At 32.7% G+C, this 6,503-nt stretch overlaps 1 long non-coding RNA gene across 1 annotated transcript; it reads right to left on the bottom strand.

Moving 5' to 3' along the window:
• Positions 1-1,736: 1,736 nt before the first annotated feature.
• LOC140006589 (uncharacterized) lies at positions 1,737-3,506 on the bottom strand. The gene is made up of 2 exons (XR_011814304.1): positions 3,192-3,506; positions 1,737-2,015 (listed from the first exon to the last, which is right to left on the bottom strand). It is a non-coding gene; the product is annotated as an uncharacterized lncRNA (long non-coding RNA).
• Between the last annotated feature and the right edge of the window lie 2,997 nt (positions 3,507-6,503).

Below are 6,503 nucleotides of genomic sequence, written 5' to 3'. Positions count from 1 at the left end.
AAAATTAGTGTTAAAAGGATTTATCGTGTTAAATATTGACTTCTTCCTAACGAACTCCGGAATCTCTTCTCAAATTATATCACTTTTTGAACGAATTATGATTAACTGTACTTTCCCTTGTATTCTCCTTAGTCCCCCCTCCCCTGGTTAATTAAAGAATATCTTCCTAAATATAGGCCTCGTTCTCGGTTGCTTTAGATTATAGAAATTGATTATAGAGAATAATCAAAATCAACAAAAGTTACTCTTTGAGTGATTATAGATTCTAGCTTTTTATCATTAAAAAATTTATAATCAAGATATAAAAGCGACCGAAAACATCACAAAAGTTAATTATGCAAAATCAGAATTTATAATCAGTTGAAATTGTCAACCGAAAACGAGCCTATAAAGCATGAGGGATGGTTTCAGAGTTAGTATTTTTTTTGTCACTATTTGTAATTCCATTTTTACTCTAATAAAGGAATGGATTTACACTGTGTAACAACCACAAACAAACTATATACAATTTTAGTAAACTTCCAATAAGTTATTCTTTTTTTCTTTTGGAACTATCAACTTTTTTAACTCTCTTTTTTTTTTTTTTTGAAGAAAAAAAGTGTACGACTATAAGGTGTGCTTTTTTTTCACTAATAATAATAGCAATATTGAGTATCGTATCCATGTTGCATTTTCTTAAATATATAAACAACATATTTCACTACAATAATTTGTTACATCAACCATGTTGTAACAACCAATCTCGCAACAACCAATCTCGTACCCCTCATGCGCACTTGTGATTTCGCATTGTCTGGCCACACTGTTCTTGAATTGACAATTGCCAATTTGCCATAGCCATCATTGGATTTTCCATTTTCCCCCTTAATTTCTCTCTAGTTTTGTGGTTGATTGAAAGTAATTGAATGCGACTGGTTAAACCATATTGATGGTTGGTGTTTGCCGGCCAGCCCCAAATTTGATTTTTCACCGGCAATCAATTATCTGACCAGAATCACAATTGGGGACAAATTGTTACTTGTTTGTATCTCAGCCGCCAAAATTCCAACCAAGACAGCTAGTCCTCATTAACCCATTATCGAGCAATGCGCAGATTTTCGTGGAAAAGGGCATAGAATAGGACAAGTTAGGACCAAAGCCGATTTACTTTTCCAAATTTCAAAAAAGACCGTAAAATTTTGAGAGAAAATTGTATTTGGGCTTTGTAACATATTTATGTCTGCTGAATAATGTGCAATCTATTGGGCCATAAATTGGCAGACCGTGCTCTATACGCCCCTGACAAACCCATTAAAAGTTAGCCCATTCGAACCCAAAAGAAAAAGATAAATAGAATTAAAAAAGATAAAAACCGTATAAAATGGAAGAATTTTGTATTTCATATTTGTTTTGGAAAGGCACAAATTTGCTAGTATAAAGTTGTATAAATTTGTTAGCTACTATCAATTTCAATATGCTTCATGCCATAATTCTATAAGCTGAAAGATCATAATTTTCTTGGCCATCATCAAGACTTTAAGACTTGATAGAGTGGGAATATGTGGTTTTCTTAAAAAAATTTATACATGTGCTTAATGCACTCGTCTGGTCTCATAATGGTTCAGTCCCCATCAATCTCGTAGACTTAGTTAGGTTTCCCCCCTTAGATTAGGTTAGAGTAGGGTAGTATAGATAAAATTGATGATGACGAAAAAAAAGAAAGAAAGAAAGATCGTAGCGAGCAAAAAATAAAGACATAAAAGTCCAAATATACTGCAATTTTAAGGCAAAATAGTTTTCGGGAAGTTTTTCTCGACTAAATAATGAAATTCTTAGCCACCTTTCAAATTTCAATGATTTTTGGCCATCTTCTTCTGATTCAATGCAGGTCTTTTGCCAATTGGGGAGGACTTTCCAGAGTATAAAAGAACACCACGTAAGATGGCTAGAACAGCAACAAGCAAAGGCAGCAGGTAGATCAGTATTGGCTTTGTTGATGCTCTCTTAGATCCTATCAATTCTGCTTGTATTGCAATCTGTAATAGGCAACAGACATCAGAAAACCAAAGAAATGTAAAACTAGGGGATTGATGATATATATACACATTCTAATAGTTAAAATAGTTAAAATTTGTAATCTACCAAAGAGTAGTTTGAACTTATTCTGACTATTGTCTATAATTACTTTTCCTAACCAGTTTTTGCGAAATACATAGCAAACAAGAACAAATAGTACAATATTCTCAAATCAAATTCCAAAATTAGCTTCATGGATTTGGCAGAGCCCGATGAGTGAAGTGCTAGGCAAATTAACATCTGGGAAGATATCAAAGACAAACTCAAGAACTTCAACCTAAGGGAAAACTCGAATTGGAGAATGGAGATTCTATCTGAAGAAAAACCATTCAACTACGGCTAATTTCAAAGTGATTTCACGTCACAACAAAATCAATCTAGCAATCCAGCAGAGGACAATGTCATTATATTACTGGATTGGAGTATTTGCTATGGAAGGAAGCGAACAAGTGATTGCTGGATGTGTTTTGTTATCAAAGAAGATTATAATCTTAGCTCAACAATAGGTAATTATGCCCAAGCATCAACCAGGATGTAGATTTGGAAAGACCGTTTCCACTCAGAAAAATCACAGGTTGCATGCATAAATTTGAGCATTTGTTCAATACGATGTACCATTTTCTATTCCCCCACCTCCGTCCCAAAACAAAAATAAAAACCAAAAAAAAAAAAGGAATAAATTTATCGACAACATTGTTGAGATCCTCAGATATTAGGGACACTTCAACATTTCTTGTAAGAAGCTTCCAACGAAAAGTTACTCGTATTGGTCCACATGACATTTGCATAGATTATTACACATTTGGTACAAAGAACAAGAAAATCATTGATAAATAATGTCCAAAAAAAAAAATGAACTGCAAACGACAGATCCCAAAAAAGCAAGTATGAATTAAAGTTATTAAATCATTTATCCAAGGTTAGAACTGAGATTTGAATCAGTCTCGATTAGTTTTACATTTCTTCACATCCACGTCTGATTTGGGCTACTGAAAAGAACTGACATTCATATTAACTTCGATGCTTTCTTGACATTGTTCAAAATGGAACTCAATTTCACATAATGATCTGATTAAAAGTTTGGTAGATTAAAGGGGAAGCATGCATTGAATAAGACAGACAATAGATAAACTTACCAAGCCAGTTAAAGAGGATGCTCCGTAGATCAAACTAGTTATGTTGAACCAGGATTTCGAACCTGCAAGGCCATAAACACATAATACAGCAACAGGCCATTGGAAGAGAAGTTCAACCCATGTAAGGCCAACAAAGAAATGGGGCTTCTCGGCAAACAAATAGTCATCAAATTCTTTTATATACCACTTCTTTAAATCAAGAAGAAATGTCGGTAGAAGGTTTGAAGGAAAAATTGTTAGTGCATCGGTAACTGGGGCTGTTAAGGCAATAAACAGAAAGTAGAGAAAAAGCAAAACATCTATGAGCTTGGTAAGAGATCCCATTACTATTCAGTCTCTTGTTTTGTTCGGAAACTTTTGTGTAAGATGTCAGTTTAAGATTGTTAATCTTTATGGGATAGTGAATGGGAATCCTTGTGGGACCGTGAATGGGATCTGACAAGTAGAAGAGTTGACTCTTTTTTTTTTTGTCCCCTTGTCAAACAGAAGGCCAATGTTTTGAAAATCGGATCAGAACGGTCGGTTCAACCGATAAACCCAAAAATTAATTGAACCGGTCATGAACTAGTAAAAATCAATAAAAATTGGGAGTTTCAATCAATTTTTATTAAGTATTTATTTTTTAAAATAAATATTTTAGTTTTATTCAAAATTTTTAATACTAAAATAAATTAAAAATTATTAAACCTTTGAGCCAGAATCGAATTGGTTGAACCGATCAAACCGTCAACCGAAAGATTTTTCGGTTCACTCTCCGATCCGAATTTAAAAACATTGCAAAAGTTGACTTGTTCTTTTAGCTATGCTTTGAATTTCCGTTCCTGAACACTCTGTATCTTTTCTTGCCTTGTGAAAAGGAAATAGAAATAATTAGGCCTAAAGATGAAAATGAAAATTAAGCAGCATTTATTAGGCTTGGAACTTTGGGATTAGAACAGTGTAAATTTAAGGCTAAATTACTACGTACAACCCTATAGTTGTATCTATCACGACATAACCTCCTAAAGTTTCAACTTATCCACTAATTCCCTTGTGATTTTATGTAAAACGGAGATTTGATAGAAAGCAGCCTCCATAACATCTATGTGAGATTCTAATATTGCCCTTACGTACTGAATAGTGAATATAACAGGACTAATCACTTTGCATAAAGACTATTGGAGATTATGTGCATACGTGTGAAAGAAAAGGAAGATTAAGTAGATATTATAACTCCAGTACGGAAGTTTTGTGAGGCATGTCACTGGAGTTATTTCCTGTCTATTTTTCACTTAGATTAAATTCACTTTGCACTTTTTAACTTGTATTAGATTTTTACTTTACATCCTAAACTCTGAGATCTGTCGCATTTGAGGCCAACTGTTATTACCGTAATTAAAATAAAGGAAGTAAGGAGTGTGCAAACCACGCACAAGTATAGCAATTTTAAATCTATAAGGGTTCATTTGTTTATTGACTGGATGAGATGAGACAACTCATCCTCAGATTATTAATTTTGGATTGAAGCATTCTCAGATTAATAATCCAAGTTATCTAGTGATTGGTAGGTTCTAAGTTGGATAGGATATATTGAAAAATAATCCTATCCCGTCCTATGTTTGGTCAGAGATTGGATAAAATAGAATTACCATTTTAACAACCAAAATACCTCTTAATTTGTAAGATCGTTTTAAGAAAATAATTTATAAATTTTACTAAAATAAATTAATTTGAAACTTTATAATTATGAAGTAAATCAAGGACTTTGGTATATAAAAATTTGCATTCACTCAAACTCAGCCCACTTGGGCTCTTAAAAAAAGGTTTTAACCTAGTTTTTAAATCTAATTTTAAAATTTAGTGCCGAGTTTTGTCTAAATTAGAGTTAAATTGAATAAAGTCCAACCCATTTAAGAGTTTTAAATGAGCCAATCTCAAGCCAATATAAAAGATTTTTCTTTGGGCCGAACTTGACCTTTTTGAAGCCCTCGTTCGCAAAGCCTAATTATAAGGTTATGTATTTATATAGAATTTGGTTGAGAAAATAAGGTTAGTAAGGGCACTTTAGTCAAAGGGCAATATAGTCCTTTTATTATGATATAAGTAAGGGCAAATTAGTCTAAAAAATTTAATATAATTAGGAGGGGCAAGTTAGTTCATTTATTATCATATTATTATGCGAGAGTGTGATTATATAGTATTCAATACGAATTTGCATCATTCGCAAGGGCAAATTAGTCCAAATATTATTATGTTGGTAGTAGGTTCAAATTAATGAAAAAGCTTTAAATTAATTAGTAAGGGCAAATTAATCCATTCATGTTATATTATCCTATGAAGGTAAGGTTATATAATTATAAGAGCATAAATTTATATTTTTTGTAAGGATCAATTAGTCTCAAATTTCATCGTCCTATCTCTTAGTCGTCTCAGGATGACTAATACCATCACCACCATAGAATTATTTTATTCTATGAATAGGAGATTAATTCTGTTAATTAGAACGTGTCATGCCATGTGTAAAACGCAACCAAACATGAGATGACTAATCCAATCCTGTGTCCTCTCATAAATCAAACGGATCCTAAAAAGATTAATTTCACTATGCACTCCTTAACTTATATACGATTCTCACTCTGCAAGCTAAACTTGATTTCGAACGCATTACACATTTACACTTGATGCGTCCCATTTGAATCTAATCCATAACACAACAGTGAGCAAAGTACATAGCAGTGTCACGCAAGAAGCTATAAAAGCATTTGAAACTACCCACGAAATATAATAATCGTAGATTTTCTCTCTCTCTCTTTTTTTTTTTTGGCCTTTTTGGCCTTTTGTTCAGATAAATGTTATAAGGGTCAGATTATATATACGACTTCAATCGTGAGTATGTCAAGCTAACCAACATGGTCAAGTACGAAAAGACACAAAATAGTAGTCGTAAAATCAATGCTAAAGAATTTATCTTGTAAAAAGGGGATTTTTTGCTAATAATGAACTACGTGCCAATTTTTTTGGAACAAATAATGCTTACCTATACAAAACGCAACCTAAGCAACTTATATTCCACATAATGAAATGAAGATATGGCCTTACCTTGTATTTTCTCTCTTCCCCTTGATTTATCAAAATATGAAATAATAATCTCTCTCGTATCGATTTCTCATTTGTGATGTCGCATTGTCTAGCAACATATTGTTTTGGAACTGAAAATTGCCAATTTTCCATAGCTATCTTTGGCATTTTCAATTTTTTTTTTTAAAATTTTCTGGTGGACTTGAGTTTTCGAAGGCAATGTGGATGCGACTTGTTAAACCACGTTGAATTTTT

Source organism: Coffea arabica, chromosome 5e (genome assembly GCF_036785885.1).
Source record: "Coffea arabica cultivar ET-39 chromosome 5e, Coffea Arabica ET-39 HiFi, whole genome shotgun sequence".
Taxonomy (NCBI): Eukaryota; Viridiplantae; Streptophyta; class Magnoliopsida; order Gentianales; family Rubiaceae; genus Coffea; species Coffea arabica.
This window is presented reverse-complemented; position numbering and strand designations above follow the sequence as displayed.